General features: G+C 41.9%; 1 pseudogene; it reads right to left on the bottom strand.

Moving 5' to 3' along the window:
• Nucleotides 1-2,455: 2,455 nt before the first annotated feature.
• On the bottom strand, nt 2,456-2,570 carry LOC126424735 (5S ribosomal RNA; annotated as a pseudogene).
• Nucleotides 2,571-17,863: the final 15,293 nt, after the last annotated feature.

Here is a 17,863-nt window from a genome sequence, read left to right as displayed (position 1 = left end):
AATATGTTACATTTATTTACGTTCAGGTTCAACTGCCAAAGGCTGCACCATTCATCAATTCTCTGTAGGTCGTTCTGCTAATTCTTTCTATCTTCTGGCATTGCTCCTTTGGTATAAACAACTGCATCATCTCCGAATAGCCTTAAAGCGCATCCAAAGCTTTCTACTAGGTCATTTATATATGATGTAAACAGCAACAGTCCTATCACACTTCCCTGTGGTACCCTGGATATTACCTGTACATCTGTCGATTTTGTTCCCTTAAGAGCGACGTGTTGATTTCTATCTGCAAGAAAGTCTTGAATCAAATCGCAAGTCTGCTCCGATACTCCGTAAGCTGGCATTTATTTCAATAAACAGCAATGCGGGACGATGCCAAATGCCTTACTGAAACCAAGGAGCGCCGTTGTCGACTGCACTGTGGATCTCATGGAGGAACAAAGCGAGCTGAGTTTCGCAGGATCTCTGTTTGCGAAATACATGTTGATTTTTATAGAAGAGATGTTCATTTTCCAAAACGTCATAATTCTTGAGCATAAAACATGTTCCATAATTCTAAAACAGATTGACGTCAACGAGTAACTGTATGGATCTGTCTTCGGCCTTTCTTAAAATCGGGAATGACCTGCGCTTTTTCCAGTCGTTGGTACCTTACGTTGCCCAAGCGATCTACGATAAATTACTGCTAGAACAGAGAAAGTTCTTTCGCATAATCTTGTAGGTATCTCATCTGGTCCTGAAACCCTTCCACTACTAAGCGATTGTAGCTGCTTTTCAGTTACCCTATCAGTTATCTCAGTATCTGCCATTTCGACGTTCGTACGACGATTGATAGGAGGGATAGTGTTACCTTCCACGGTGAAACAACTTCGTAAGACCGAATTTAATATTTCGGCATTATCTCTATTATCTTCCATTTCAGTGCCGGTGTGTGCGCTGAGAGAATGAATAGATGATCTTGACCCACTTACTGATTTTACATACTACCAAAATCTCTTGGGGTTTTTACTCACCTCGGTTGATAACGTCTCACTTTCAAAATCATTGAACGCTTCTCTCATTGCTCTCCTTACGTTCGTTTTCGCGGCGTTCAGCTTTTGTTTGTCAGGTAGGTTTTTACTTCTCTTGAATCTGAGATGTTTACGTAGCGCTTTTTTAACGTGGCTGTTAAACCATTGTGGATCTTTCCCATCCCTTAAAACCTTACTCGGAACATATTTGTCTAGGCATATTGAAAGATGCCTTTGAATTTTTTCCATTTGTCCTCCACATTTTCGTCCTCATCACCGAATATTTGATGCTGACTGCTGAGATATCTGAAATTTGTATCCTGTCACCCTTGCTGACCAAACATATCTTCCTACCTTTCTTAACATTCCTTGTAGGACCCACCGTCATAGATGCTATCACAGCCTTATGACCACTGATACCTTCCTCTACGTTAACTGATTCGATAAGTTCGGATATGTTTATTGCCAGGAGTTCTAAGACGTTACCCTCACAAGTTGGTTCTCCCTCTGCTTAAGGTAATTTTCGGATAAGACATCCAGAACAATGCCACACGAATCCCTGACTCTGGCACCAGTTTTGATGGCCTAACACTCCCAGTCTATACATGGCAAATTGAAGCCACTCCCTATTACAGCGGCATGATCGGGGAAATTACTAATGATATTCTGCAAGTTCTGTCTAAAGCGCTCTACAACTACAGATCCTGACCCAGGTGGTCCATAAAAGCAACCGATCACCAGTTTTGACCGTTCTTGGATACTCAATTTCACCCGGATTAATTCACATTTGGAATCCGTGATAACCTCGCTAGATTTTATCGAATTTTTTACTACAATAAACATGCGACCACAATTGGCGACTAACCTATCCTTTTGATAAACATCCCAATCTGGAATTAGGATTTCATTGTCACTGAATCTGGTTTCAACCAGCTTTCTGTGCATTATAGCGTTCAAAAATGGTTGAAATGGCTCTGAGCACTTTGGGACTTAACACAAAATGGCTCTGAGCACAATGGGACTTAACATCTGAGATCATTAGTCCCCTAGAACTTAGAACTACTTAAACCGAACTAACCTAAGGACATCACACACATCTATGCCCGAGGCAGGATTCGAACCTGCGACCGTAGCGGCCGCGTGGTTCCAGACTGAAGCACCTAGAACCGCTTGGCCACACTGGCCGGCTATAGCGTTCAGCAAAGTGATACTAATTCTGGGACCTTCCCTCGGATGCTCCTGCAATCTGCACTCCTTCAGGTCACAAATGCCCCATCGGGACCATCCAACCGCAGTGTTATCCTCAGCTGAGCATGCCGATAGGAAGGGTGTGTGGTCAGCACACTTCTTCCGGTAGTTATGATGGTTTTCTTTGACTGAAGCCGCTACTATTCGGTTGAGTAACTCCTCAATTGGCATCATGAGCCTGAGTGCACCCCGAAAAATGGCAACAGCGCATGGCGGCCTGGATGGTCACCCATCCAAGTGGCCACGCCCGACAGTGCTTAACTTCGGTGATCTGACGGGAACTGGTGTATCCATTGCGGCAAGGCCGTTGCCTCCTGCAATTTACTAAAATCACATTAATCTTTTCTATCTCTGATCTGCGAGAACCAAGATTCTATGAGGTCACTGTGGCTGATTTAATAGGCAAATCGTCTTCTATCCCAAGGGAGGGCTTTTCTGACCTAAAAGACCCCTTGTGCGCGCCACACGTACTTCGGTACCCTAGTAAACGCTTCCTGGGTGTAGTGCACGCCTGACCTATTAAGGGGAACCCTACAATTCTGCACCCAATGGCGGATGTTGAGAAATTCGCATCCGTTACTGTCGCAGAGCCATCTGAGCTTCTGGTTTAGACTTTCCACTCTGCCTCAAACCAGAGGAACGCGATCAACCCTGGGTACAATGCTACAAATAGACAGCTTAGCCTGCACCCTACATACGTTGCTAGTTGCCTTCACCAAATCATCCAGCTGCCGAAACGAGCTGAGGATGGCCTCAGAACCCAAGTGGCAGGCGTCATTCATGCCGATATGTGCCACTACATGCGATGGGTTGCACCCAGTGTGCTCGATAGCAGCCGGCAGGGCCTCCTCCACGACACGGATGAGACCCCCCAGCAAACAAACTGAATGCACACTGGAATTCCTTCCCGCCTTGCCTACTATCTCCCTGAGGGACTCCACCAATCGCCTAACATTGGAGCTCCCAATGACAAGGATACACACCCTCTGTACTTGTCCAAACTGGGCAGGAAAAGCGACCGCTGGCCCAACAGGAGAGGCATCCCATGCAGGTTCAGATTTATCATCAACACTGGGTAGCACCTCGTACCTGTTGCAAACACATAGGGAGCCAGTTGCAAGGCGTGTTCTCTCTTTCGCCTTCTGCCCAGTGACACACGAACCCACCACCGTTTGGCACCCACTCTGGATTGAGGATGTCACGTGTTGTGTATCAGAAGCCGCAGGGGATTCCAGTGGCACCAAAGGTGTCGCAGGTTCCTTCACTGGCGCCCTGACGTCACCACAATTTTGAGCATTAGTTAGAAGCTTGTTGGCGGTAGCCAACACAGCTTCTAGCTGTTTACAGACAGCAGCCAACTCTCCTTGTGTCTGCTCACAACAAACACAGTTCCTAGTCATATCGTACTGTGAATCATCACACAGGGAGCTCCATGCTTCAAACTGACGTCTTTTACAAAATTTTTGCAATTTTTGTAACTTCGACAGTCGACGCAGCTTTGGAGGCAGCCGGTGAGGTAGTTAGTGCAGACTATTATCCATTTAGTCCCATTTCTTGACTTAGGGAACTTCACCAAGAGGTCGATTCCCTTTAGCTGTAATGGCACTGCTGCAGGTGGGACTGGTACCAAATGCACCGCAATGCAGTACATCCTCTTGACATTTGCATTCAATATAGTGGCTCGAATAGTGTCCATAAAATCAGCAGAGACCTGGCTAGTGATGCCTACATCTGATTCTGTCTAGATTCATCACGAATTCCAGGTTAGTTACTTAGATGTTCCCAACGAATGTTTTATTCAAATGATGTGGAATGAGTCAATTTACAGGATATTTACACATCGTTAGCCTTAACATTAAAGAAAACATTAGGACAAAAACAATGTTATTATGTGGAAATTCGTTCATGGAGTGGGAGTTCCCAGCAGAAATAATTTTACGTTACATTCAAAACTTGTTTTGCTACACTTCAGACATTTTATGTTATCGGGCCAATGATCAAAAATCGCACAATGAAGGCTTTGAGACCAGATCACACAGCTGTTGATGAGTCTTCTGGGATGTATGGCTGTGGTCAAGGAAACTTTTCAGTTTCTAAAGTTTTGTCCAGAGTTGTGCTAGAGGTTCTTTGGAGGTTTTCCAGGCAACGCCGAGTCTTGCAGACTAAAATACTTTTGTTGTTGCGTACTGAACGCGACTCTGAGCCACTGACAGTTTTAATAATGGGAAATAACGATCATTCTTACTTCTAGTTTTGTAGGTATGGACATCACTGATCTTCTCAAATTGTGATGGATTATTTATCATGAATTTCATTAGCGAATATATGTATGGTGATGTGCAGCTAAAATGCCTAACTCTTTGATGAGGTAAATGCATGTCAACTGCAGGTGAACATCACATGACAGTCATATTCTCGTTTTCGTACAGTCAATACTTTCTTTCTAATTGGTGAATTACCACAGAAAATTATTCATTTATTCCATTAGATATTATTCAGTGAAATACGTAATACATGGCAGGAGGCTGACTTCATTCTTTCTAAGAAATGCAATTGTATAAAGAGTAGCTGAACTTAATTTTTTGAGAAGTTCAGTTATATGCTTCCTCCAATTCAAATTTTCATCTATGTACACCCAAACGTTTGGAGCATTCTACCCTATTTTCAGACTCCTGTCCATGTGCTACTTCAGTTGTTGGTATGACTGTATTTGTTGTATAGAATAGAAAACAATGCGTCTTCTCAAAATTTAGGGAGAGTCCATTTTCAGAGCCACTTAATCATTCTTTTAAAAACACAATTAAAAATCTCTTCTGCTGCTTTCTCCTTAATGAGTTTTATTATAATATTAGTACTGCCCACAAAAAATACCAACTCTACTTTTTGAAAGTTACATGGAAGGTAAATTACCCACACACTGGTGTGCAAAACTCGAGGACGTAACATTCAGCCCAGTGTCATTGCCAAGTAACATAGCTTGATGAAACTTGCACCATACCAAAAAAAAAGAACTGCTACAGTATAGTACAGAAATTAAGTGAAAGAAATGCGCAAAGAGACGAATAGAAGTAACACTGTTATTCAAAGACAACACTTAAACTGACGACAAAGCGATACATGATAGTGGGCTGGACACTGCAAATGGTGGGGCTTGATTCTTAGTAGTGTGTGGGATCATCATGGGCAGTAAGGCATGCTCTGAATTGTGCTCCCAAATTGGCCACAAAGTTGGTAAAGAATTTCTGTGGTAGGTGTATAAAGTACATGATAAATGGCCCCCAGGATGCTGTAAAATAAAGATTTATATATACAAAAAATATTGAAACACCGAGTAACCAGAGGGTTGGCAAAGACGTTAATTATGAATGCGCCATAAGGCGCAGACAAACTAAAACATTTTCTCATTCAATGTGCTGTACAATTTTTTGATTTAGACAGACTCTTACAGACTCTCTCGTATGAAGAAGGACGATGAGGATGTGCGATTTTAGAGGCGATGTATTGCGATATCGATGGAATATATCTGTGAGTGAATTATATAATGTTAGAAAAACCGTATCAAGCATTTTATTTATTGAACTGAAGAGGATTTTCGTGATCACGACGAGCGCCGGTGTCCCCGGAGTCCTCTGCCACCTGCAGCTTCAACTCGGTCAGCAAAGTCCGATCGCCAAGAAAAATAAGATAAGCACAAACATTTTAACAACGCAACAATATTCATATTCATTTTTTAAATATATATATATATATATATATATATATATATATATATATATATATATATATATATATATATTGAAACACGTATGTTGTGTGGCGGCGATGGTGAGGCATTGCAGAGTCTCTGACCAGAGAGCCATTTATCGTGGCTAATCTGCACTTGACCGCGCGAGAGTTGCGAGCGGCACTCTGTCGGTAGCAGTAGCTCAGTTCAGTGGCGTCCAGTAGTCGGTCCGCAGTAGTAGTCGAGTACAGTTGTGTGTGTGAGTCGGCGGGCGTCGACATGGCACTCTGGTCAAGATTCAGGATGAGGTATATTATTTTTAAATGCGCTCAGCTTATAATGTAAATTAACTGTAACTAATTTGTGCAACAATCGCCCCAATAATAATTTTGGTTTTCAAAGCAAAAAAAAAAAATATGAAACACGTATGTTGTGTGGCGGCGATGGCGAGGCATTGCAGAGTCTCTGACCAGAGAGCCATTTATCGTAGCTAATCTGCGCTTGACCGCGCGAGAGTTGTGAGTGGTACTCTGTCGGTAGCAGTAGCTCAGTTCAGTGGCGTCCAGTAGTCGGTCCGCAGTAGTAGTCGAGTACAGTTGTGTGTGTGAGTCAGCGGGCGTCGATATATATATGTGTTACAACTGTCGACCCATGTGCCAGGACTTCTGGCTTGTTATTTAGTAGTGTTTGTTAATTATTGTTATGGTAAGAAATTTCTATGACTTTGTTATGAATTATAAAAACTAATTGCCTGTATTTTCTGTTTGCATGAATCACAACAGGGGCAAGTAACGCATAAAGGCAAAAGTTGAGGAGAAAAATGTTGAAAGGAATAAGACTTAGACCGAGGTCACGTAAAATTTTACATAGTAAGCTGTTTTGTTTGGCGCAGCAAAGGTAGGATGGGTACGCAAGTTGCTCGCATGGTTACGCTCGGTAGTGCCTCTTTTGATGTAGATAGAAATATTTTCCCCATTATTTCCCTCCTTGAATTTTACTGGCGAAAAATTAAGAGGAATTTTTCAGTGTGATAAACATTGTCAGTAAAACATAAAGATTGTGACACAATAGTTTGCACATTATAATAGACGTAAAACAGTCTTTGACATTACGTAATTTAGATTAATGAATTGTAATAATTAACGTATGGAATTTTTAACATTTTTGTGAAATTTCTATTTTTTGCGAATTCGTATAAAATGGCCCAAAAATATATGCCCATTGCGATAGCGAAAACGCGATCATCCAAGATGGCGTAGAATTGCGAGATCGAATAATTGAAGTGCAGGCGCCATCCATTCCTGCTGCAGAAAGTTTTAATTAGATCAGAGATGGGTGTCGCAGGAGTGATAAATGATAGCGACGCTCCACAACAGAATAACCTTGACGACAGAATGTTTACAATTGACGAGACAATGTCACGCATCTCCCAGAGCGACATACCGCTCATGAATGAAACGTCGGAGAGGGATCTAAATATGAATCTTGACAACACGATACAAACACCACTTGGTCACAACTCAAACATTAACTTGGGAAGTACAACTGACAGCAACCACAGTAGTACAACTAACGCACTGCTATGGCATTTACTGTCTAACATGAATACGAAATTAGTTAGTATCAATACCAAAATACCAATTTCAGTAATTTGACACAAGATATGAACATGGTAAAACAGCAACAAAACGCTGTTACACAAGATCTAAATGCAATGAAGCAAGAGCAAAAAAAGTATTCAAGGATTTGCAAGACACGGTCTCACAGAAATTCGATGACTTAGCCAAAAATTTCCGCACTGGAATCGACGAAAAATAGCATGATATGAAGGCGCAGGTAAGGCTTGAGATACTTTCTGAAGTTAAAACAGAAGGTAGCTTCTTTTAATGACCTTCACGATCGAGTAGAGCAACAGGTAAGGAAAATCACAGACGCAAACACAAACATTGAGGTCACACAAAATCAGTTGTGCTCGACATTAAAATGGTAACCATTGTCTTTAACAAAATAAAAAGTGACTATGAAGGTGTACCTCTAGCTGTAGAAGAGCTTACGTTAAGGTTAGCAATATTAGAAGTTGACTCAGCATGTGCTAAGGAGAGAGAGAGAAGATTAATGAAAATATGAGTGATATCATTAGTCAAGCTGAAGCAGGTACGCTAGATAAGGGTAACACCATTGCAGAGAAATTAGTAACTGATTGTAAGTTATACACATATGTAGTAGAAAAGGCTATTCAGAAAAAAGAAACTGAAATCGTGAACAAGGCAAACATTAACCTACACCTGAGGAAAATAGGATCTGCAATCTTTTAGAAGAAAATTTACCTGATCCGTGAACAAACCACAACTTGTTGGTATCTTTTCACAAATTGTCACGAGTCCCACAGCAGGTACCAGGGACGGTTGCACATTGCAAAATGTAAACATACCCACAACTCCAATACCTAAACAACTGCCAGCAGGAATTACAGGTAACTACAATAACAACATAAATACGACCGAAAATGCCATAAGTCTATCAACTATTTTTGCAGACGAATGTTTGCTGAGACGTCGACAATTTCCTACATTTACTAACAAAGGTAAAAGAATGAATCCTGTAGTATTTATTGGTGCCTTTCGCCATGTATTTCCATGCAACTGGACGGAAGCACATAAAATCAGATTTTTCATGGGATATACGCTAGGCGATGTGCTCTTGTGGGTAACTGAAGTGTCCGAACGTTGCAGCACTTATATCCAATTTGAACGATCTTTCCTCGACAAATATTGGTCTGAGGCAGTGCAAAAAAGACGCGAGGTTTTCAACCCTGCACCATTCAATGGGAAATACGGTAGTCTACGTGAATACTTTGAAAAATACCTTAACAAGACATGCTACTGGACTAACACAATATCTCAGTGAATCAGGCACAACAACAGTAGTGGGACAAGGGCAGCGTCACCCCACTCTCCATTGTTGCTAGATGTATTCAATATGCCGGCGATGAAGTCATCCAAGATGGCGGCGTGTAGACTTGGCAACAGTGCATGACATCATCCAAGGTGGTGGCTGTGACATCATTCAATATAGTGGTTTTGGCGGGAACATATGTCGAGTGGGCTACCTCCACTAACTTAAACCGCCTCCCCTCCCCAGAAAAATGGTGGGAAGTTCAAATTCCAACAGTATAATGCATCAGACCACCGTTATCTCTACTAACCTAAGAAAATCGCGCGAAAATAGGTCACTTAGGCTACCTCCACTAACCTAAGTCATCCAACCACTGCCTTTTCCTAGGAATTGGTGGGAAGTTTGATTTTTGGAGGGAAGATAGGTCAATTGGGCTACTTCCACTAACCTAAGAAAATGGCGGGAAAAAGGTCACCTGGGCTACCTCCACTAGCCTAAGTCACCCGAACGCCACCTCTTCCTAGAAATTTCCAGGAAAAGGACTCAGCCTATGCTGGATAGGATGGATGGAAGTCTTTATTTTGCAGGCTGACTTTATTTAAACAATTTGAGGCAGTAGCTCCATCCAGTGTGTTCTCCATGAGGTCTGGACTCCAACTCACCCAGTAGGCAGTACCCCCACCAGAGGGTGCTGTCATCCATTCTGTGACATAATCCAAGATGGCCTCTGTGACGTCAGCTGATAACGCGAGTACCGTTACCCAAGATGGCGGGAAACAGTGTGTGCACCACGAAGTCTGGGCGTAGTAGACAGTACTACCACCAGAGGGCGCTGTCGGCCATTCCATTACGTAATCCAAGCTGGCGGCCGTGACGTCAGCAGATGATGCAAGTACTGTTATCCAAGATGGTGACAAACAGTGTGTTCGCCACGAGGTATGGTTCTAGTACACAGTAACACCACCATAGTGCCGTGTCGTCCATTCAGTGACGTAAACCAAGATGGCCACTGTGGTGTCAGCTGATGATGTGAGTACTGTTACCCAAGATGGCGGGAAACCGTGTGTTCACCACGAGGTCCAGGCCTAGTTCACAGTACCACCGCTTTCTCTCTCTCCAGCGATTCTAATGGGACACATTTGACAGGTATAGCCCACACACACACTTACTGACGTCACAGTGTCTAGCCCGTACGTGCAACCTGACGTCACAGCGTCTAGCCAACAAGTGCATACTGACATCACAGTTCGAGTTCTAGAAATATGCTAGCAATAACGGAAGATGTGTCACGTGTAGCTGACACATCACGCATCTAACAAAGTTTTCAAGTCACATCACTATGTAAAAAATAAGAACCAACTCGAACTCTCGGAAATTCTAGTGTCCCACAAATACTTAATGTTCGCTTTCTTTATGTCCCCATATAAAAATTCATGTCCTAACATAAACTATTTACCAAAATAGCCCAGAATTTCATCTTTTCTGCTGTACACCATTCCTAAATACTAAAAAAACTCTCTATTTTGTCGTATCAAGACTTTACAAATGATTTGCTTCAGCGTTTACGAAGCTAAACTAAATCTAACAAACACTAGTCTTAATACCAGCAACCTAGAATTTCATGTATATAGCATTCACGTCCGAAAAAATCACTAAGCTCACAGACTTTGAGCAAGATGCAATAAATTCTTGCTCAAGAATATATCTAATTGCAATCTCCTCAGATGTGTTCGTAATATACACATAATGACTTCAGATTCAAAGTTTGAATTCAATATCATCCAGTGTGTATTCCAAATAGCACCTTCACTCATAGTGTGAATTCTTTCATTGTAAATCAAAAAATTATCATAGACTCAGTTCTCCTCGAGGTATTGGAAGCATCTGGTTAGTTCAGCCTTCAGCCACTAGGACCATTAGTGAGCCCATCCCCCACCCCCCAAAACATTGGTTCACCCTGAGATCACGTGATACTACGTCATCACATCTATATAAGGTATCGATGTCCAACAGTCTTTCTCAATCGTCTGTTGTTCGTCGCATCGTTCGTTTGTTCGTGTGTGTGTTCGCTATTTCTTTTATCCCTGCAAAGATGAGGAGAGTTAACTCAGGCAACAACACCTCAGAGCCTAGTGGGAAGAGACTTAGAGTCCAGGATATGGGATTGCCAAGTGAGTAAATAATTTCTATTTTGAGTGTGAATTTTCATCTTTATGTTAAATTCGCCTTATTAATTCTGTCTCCTTGTTATAGTACAACTCGCAGATTTCGTCCTCGTGTGTGAGGAGCGGGCTGGACCGCAACAGGCTCTGGACGTCCAGCCTCCTGTGTTCATTGCACGGTATGAATTGCCTTGTGAGTATAATTTTCATTCTAATTTGTTCTTCTTCTTCTTCTCTATTACCCATTCAAACTTTTTTCTTATTTCATATTTCTTATTTCTTTTTGGTTTCTAGATCACCTGAAACAAATTCAACTTGAGTTAGAGGCAGAGCTGGGAGATGTTCGACGTAGCGATGGTGCAGTGGATAATTGTTTTCAGCCCCCAGCTGTGAATAACAGACAACAGGACTCACGTAAGTACAGAGAAAAATATCCAAGTGTGTGATGTTTCAGTGTAACTAGGCATTCAAAATAAATAAAATTATCTCTCATCCTATTACAGGAACAGCTCTAGACGATCTGGATTTACTGGACAGGCAGCTGGAGGCTGTTCATCGGCAGATGCAGGAGCAGCCTCCAGAAAATAATAATGAGATGTCCAAGCAGCATACTTGTGTAAGTTAAAAAAAAATGATTACCTATCTCTAAAAGTAGTGCTAGCAGTAGTATAGGAAGTTTTTTTCTCTAACAAATTCATTTATATATCTTCTTTCTTCTAGGTGAAGATCGACAAGATCAATCGTATCTCTCGCTCCTGTACGACAATTATGATGATTTTTTTGACAGTGCGGTGGAGTCACCTGATGAATTGTTTATGCCCTGGAGCCAGAAAGAAAAAGGTAATTACTCACTCTGCTTATAACCACGTGATCGTTATAACTCATTCTTTCACCGCGCCAACAGTAAACAATGTACTTAACTACTATTATTTATTTTATTTCTATTTGTTCTTCTACAGTGGTCGTGCCTCAACATGGCATCGCGAGCATACCGGCGGCTAAACCATCCTCATTATCATCAAAGCGGGCTCCAGAAAGGCAAGCATCTCCTATAAGGGCGCCGCTATTCGCTGTCCGGTAAGCGCGCGCCGCAGCGGCCATGCCTGCCGCACCCGGGGGCGACCCTGTCCTGAACTGCTCTCACTGGGAAGCGGCCTCATCAGCCAACGCCGCCACCACCGCTGCAGCTGCTGCTACCCCGGCAGCTACATCATCGCTCTGGCCTCCACAGAAAGTCCTCTCGCAGTGGCTCGTTTCATCATCAGCGTCTACTGCTGCACAGTCACATGAGGTACAGCGCTCACGCCTATCCACCTCACCAACTCCTGTTGGATTTCTAACTGCATGCCTTCCTGTCGTGGAAACAGAGCTCCTCAAGGTATTCAATGATCCGCAGTATCCCGCCATTAATTGCAGTGCTGTGCTTCGTATTTAATTATCGCACCCGCCCCCCCTAAAGTTGAGTCTGGCGTTAGAGACGACTATTCATTATCTTTGGGGGGAAATGGCGTGATAACGCGGAACACATCAATCACCGAGTAGTTTCGTAAATCCACTTTGAGTGCTGTATTGGGCTGGTTTTCAGAGATGGAAGTGAAAGGCTCAGCTAAGGCACTCAGCAGAATTCTACACCTGGACATTCACATACATGTCTACAACCCGGTAAACAGAGGGTCTAGCTATATCAAGCTCCCTAAAGACATAGCTAATAAGCGGGCATGTATTAATGTAGAAAATAGAAACGATAAGACTTGCTTTGAATGGTCAATCCTGGCTTTCGAAAGAAAGTACAATTACAGAGATCATCCTGAGCGTCCCAGTACATTCCATGTAGCTGATAATATTCATTCGTGTTATAACTTTGATGGTATAGAGTTCCCCATCAAGATCCAGAACATAGCTAAATTTGAGGCCCAGAATACCAGAATATCGGTTCATGTTCATGGTCTGGAGAAGAAGAGCATGTCAGACAAGCAAGAGAATCACACAGTCATCGGCCCCCTCCATTTCTCAAAATTTGCCAGTGAGCATGAGCTGCATGTAAGCACGCTGCTCTTCTCTGAAAGTGATAATTATCAGTATGCTTGGATCAAGGACATGTCCTGACTTCTTTTCAGTCAATTGTCAATAAGGAACATAAAAAGCATATTTGCTTAAGGTGCCTCAATTATTTCTCCTCAGACAAGTTATTAGTGCCGCATCTAGTAGACTGCACTTCCAAGGAACCAATATGTGTTATTGTGCCTACTTAGGAAAACAAATCCACGAAGTTTGAGAGTGGTCACCACCAGGAGCGATGCCCATTTGTAGTGTGCACCGATTTTGAATGCTTCCTCTCTCCCGTGACCCGCTGTGAAGGTGACCCTAAAGCCTCACACACAACCTTTACAGAGAAACATGTACCATATGCAGCAGCGTACCAAATTGTATCGTCATATGATTCCAGTATTAACTACTACAAATCTTACGTCGGGGACAGCCCTGCGGTTTGCTTGCTCACTGAGCTCAAAAAATTTTCATGGGAGGTTGTTAAGCTTTACAGCGGCAACGTTCCCATGACTAAATCGAAGAAGAAAGAAGATTTGTATAATAATGTGGTTGATTGTCATATTTGCGGGCTGCCGTTAGACAGAAAAGCAGAAACTCCTCGTAGGGACCACCGTCATCTTACTGGGAAGTTCAGTGGTGCAGCTCACAATGCATGCAATTTGAAGTACCAGCTACCTAGACACATACCCATTTTCTTCCACAATTTAATTGGATATGACGCTCACATTCTTGTTGAGCACTTGGCTGATTTAGGTTTGGAGAAATATCAGGCCAGTGTCCTACCTGAGAGCGTTGAGAAGTATATTTCATTCTCCAAACGAATGACACCGAGAATTACTCTCCGCTTCCTTGATACACTATGTTTTATGCAGGCACCTCTCCAGAAACTTGTTGAAATTCTACCTTGGTGGGATATGCATATCACTTGAGCTGCATTTCTCGACGAGGAAAAGTTTCAACTGGCGACTAGGAAGGGGGTTTTCCCATATGAGTATGTGGATAGTATGGCGAAACTCAACGAAACCAGGCTACCTGACATAACTGCATTCTCCAACAACCTCACAGGCGATGTCGTAATGAATGCAGAGTATGAGCATGCCGTGAATATCTGGCAGGAATTCAATATTTTCACTTCAGGAGAGTACGCAAGGCTTTACATGGACACAGACGTGCGCTTGCCTGCGGACGTTTTAGAGAAGTTCCAGAGTCTATGTATGACCACATATTCTCTGGATCCTGCCTCTTATTACACGGCACCTGGGTTGTCTTGGTATGCAATACTCAAGAAACCGAAGTGCAGCATCGAATTATTGACTGATCCTGACATGCTTCTTTTCCTTGAGCGAGGGATCCGTGGGGGACTTTGCCAATGTGTCCATAGACATGCGAAGGCAAATAACTCACAGATGAGTGACAGGTTCAACACAACCCTTGATTACAGTTGTATAATGTACCTTGAAGTGAATAACTTATATGGGCATGCCATGCAGCAATCGCTGCCGATTGGCGAGTTTCGATGGGTGCCTGAAGACAAATGCAAGGGATTAAGTGGAAAAATCATGGGGAGTATGGTAGCTGATTCGGATTTAGGGTATGTGGTGGAGGTAGAACTCGCATACCCTATTAGTTTGCATGATGGGCCATACCGATTTGACGCTGTGTCCAGAGCAACTAGTTCCACGAGGAGACTTCACACCAAAACTGATGACAACGCTGGGGGATAAGTTGAGATACATTATTCATTATCGTAACCTCCCGCAATGCCTCACCTTGGGTATGGAGCTGGTTAGAATCACCTGGGCTATCTCCTTCAAGCAGTCCTCCTGGTTGAAGGAGTATATTGATTTGAATACGAGACAGAGCTTCCGTGACGTGTGACTTTGAGAAAGATTTTTTATAAAATAATGAATAATTCCATTTTCGGTAAAACTATGGAGAATTTGAGGGGGCGACGTGAAATTTTTACTAGAACCGCATGGGATAGGCGTTATGGCGTAAGAAAATGCATTGCCAGACCAAATTTTAAGCGGTTCACCATATTAAATAAGAACTTTGTTGCTGTGGAAATGGCAAAGACTTCAGTAGAGTTTACGAAACCTATTTATGTGAGGGATGTGCATACTAGACCTACCCAAACTCCACATGCACCGCTTTCATTAGGAATTTGCAAAAACTCGTTCCACAGATCCTAAATTATTTTATATAGATACAGATAGCTTCATCTGTTGGATGAAGAACTGCGATTCATATGAAGTAATCAGGTGCCATGGCAATGAATTCGACATGTCCTCATATGTGGCCGATAATCCTTATGCTATTATTTCGCAGAGCAAGAAGGTTATCGGTCTTATGAAGGCGAGTCGAATGGATTGCCGATTGTGGAGTTTGTAGGTTTATGCTCAAAAATATATGCATATTGCACGTTGGAAGGTGCCACCCAGAGGCGGGCTAAGGGTGTGCATCACATGGAATCGAGAGCCCTCTCTGTCGAACACCTTTTGCAGTGCCTGTGCATATATAGAGAGAGAATGTGTGTCATATTTTTGTGTACTATGTACACGTGTATCATAGAGAGAAAATGTGTGGAAAAGAAAGGGTAAAATAGAAAAAAAAGAATAAAATTTGATGTTTATATATGCACACCATGTGTGTGAAAAGAAAGGAAAAAGCACAAAAAAATTAAAAACCTAAAAATAGAAAAAAATTACATATTCATTTATCTGTTGATATACAATGTATTATTATACTATAAAAATATATATATATCTAAGCACCATGTGCCTGTTTCTTTCCTTAAATAGAATAGCTTTTAAGTTTTTCACTTGCTGCTAGCCATCCAAGTCTGAATAGTTTTCAAGTCTACACATATAGCTCACAGTCCATCAGAATTCTTATTGTAACAACCCCATTGCTATTGTGGACTGTTGAAATTAGATTCTAAGCATGTGCAGTCCATCACAATTATTGTAAAAACTATGCTACTGGGGCTGTCGAATTTAGTAGTAGTAGTAATAATAAAGAAAGTACCTCTGCTTTAGTTTTTAGCATTGATTTATAAAAAAAATTCATACCACTGTTACTGTTGTAGCGTTTAAGTTAAAAGTATTTCTCCACTGGAATAGCAGAGTCAATTTGTACCTCAAGAATACTATATTTTACCTCCAGAAGAATACTGTATTGTACCTTAACAATACTATATTGTATTTGTGTGAACTGAATAAAGCAAGAAAAACATTATTTGCCATACATCTTTCTCAAATGACATTAGTTTTGCTGAAGATGAGTGCTGTTAAGGAGGTGAAGTTTAATATGGATGATAACAAAATATATAGAATGGTTACATGGAATTACGCCTATCACGCAGCACGAATTGGATTATGGGAGCAGGAGGCACGTGACCATGCTGCTTCCAAAGATATATAGCAGACATGTCTAAAATTACTTCTCCTGTGCTTGAAAAAAAGCGCAGATATAGCATGTGGTTGAAAAACTGTACATTGTCACAATGGGAACAGAGTTGAGAAAGAACAACACAGAGGTTATGAGGTAAAAACTCATTTGTTTCTCATCCAACTTAAAAGTAATTTTACATTTTCATAAGCAGATACAACTCTTTTTTCATACATTTTCTTGAGTCGAAGGAGAGAAGGACACCCATAGAATTCCAGGTCTAGAATAGCAGTAAATTTAAAGATTCGATGCATCCATGAGATCTTCTCCTTCCCCTTCATGTAGATGATGGTATCCACATGATCGTTACATAACACCTGTGAGCGGGCAGTAGTTGATCAAACAGTCATGTAGAACCAGAGCATACACAGTAGTGTGTTCTGGGAAATTTGTCAATGATTCAAATTCAATTCGCACATGACTTAATGATCTAGTTCTGTTTCGAGCAGTCTATTAGGATGATCGGTGAAAGCTCCTTGAACTTACGCAGACTGAGTAGACACCTTCCTCCCGCTCCTTCGGCAATTTCATAGTAAGAACCGCGAAACCTTGCATACATGTCACATACTAGACTGTATACACTACCGGCCATTAAAATTGCTACACCAAGAAGAAATGCAGATGATAAACGGGTATACATTGGACAAATATACAGGGTGATTCAAAAAGAATACCACAACTTTAAAAATGTGTATTTAATGAAAGAAACATAATATAACCTTCTGTTATACATCATTAGAAAGAGTATTTAAAAAGGTTTTTATTCACTCAAAAACAAGTTCAGAGATGTTCAATATGGCCCCCTCCAGACACACGAGCAATATCAACCCGATACTCCAACTCGTTCCACACTCCCTGTAGCACATCAGGCGTAACAGTTTGGATAGCTGCTGTTATTTCTCGTTTCAAATCATCAATGGTGGCTGGGAGAGGTGGCCAAAACACCATATCCTTAACATACCCCCATAAGAAAAAATCGCAGGGGGTAAGATCAGGGCTTCTTGGAGGCCAGTGATGAAGTGCTCTGTCATGGGCTGCCTGGCGGCCGATCCATCGCCTCGGGTAGTTAACGTTCAGGTAGTTACGGACAGATAAGTGCCAATATGGTGGCGCTCCATCCTGCTGAAATATGAATTCTTGTGCTTCTTGTTCGAGCTGAGGGAACAGCCAATTCTTTAACATCTCCAGATACTGTAGTCCAGTTACAGTAGCACCTTCGAAGAAAAAGGGACCAAAAACTTTATTGGCTGAAATGGCGAACAAATGTACAACTAAATGAAACTTTATAGCTCCCTTAATTCGCCGACAGATAGTGCTTAGCTCTG

Source organism: Schistocerca serialis, chromosome 1, assembly GCF_023864345.2.
Source record: "Schistocerca serialis cubense isolate TAMUIC-IGC-003099 chromosome 1, iqSchSeri2.2, whole genome shotgun sequence".
In the NCBI taxonomy this organism is placed as follows: Eukaryota; Metazoa; Arthropoda; class Insecta; order Orthoptera; family Acrididae; genus Schistocerca; species Schistocerca serialis.
This window is presented reverse-complemented; position numbering and strand designations above follow the sequence as displayed.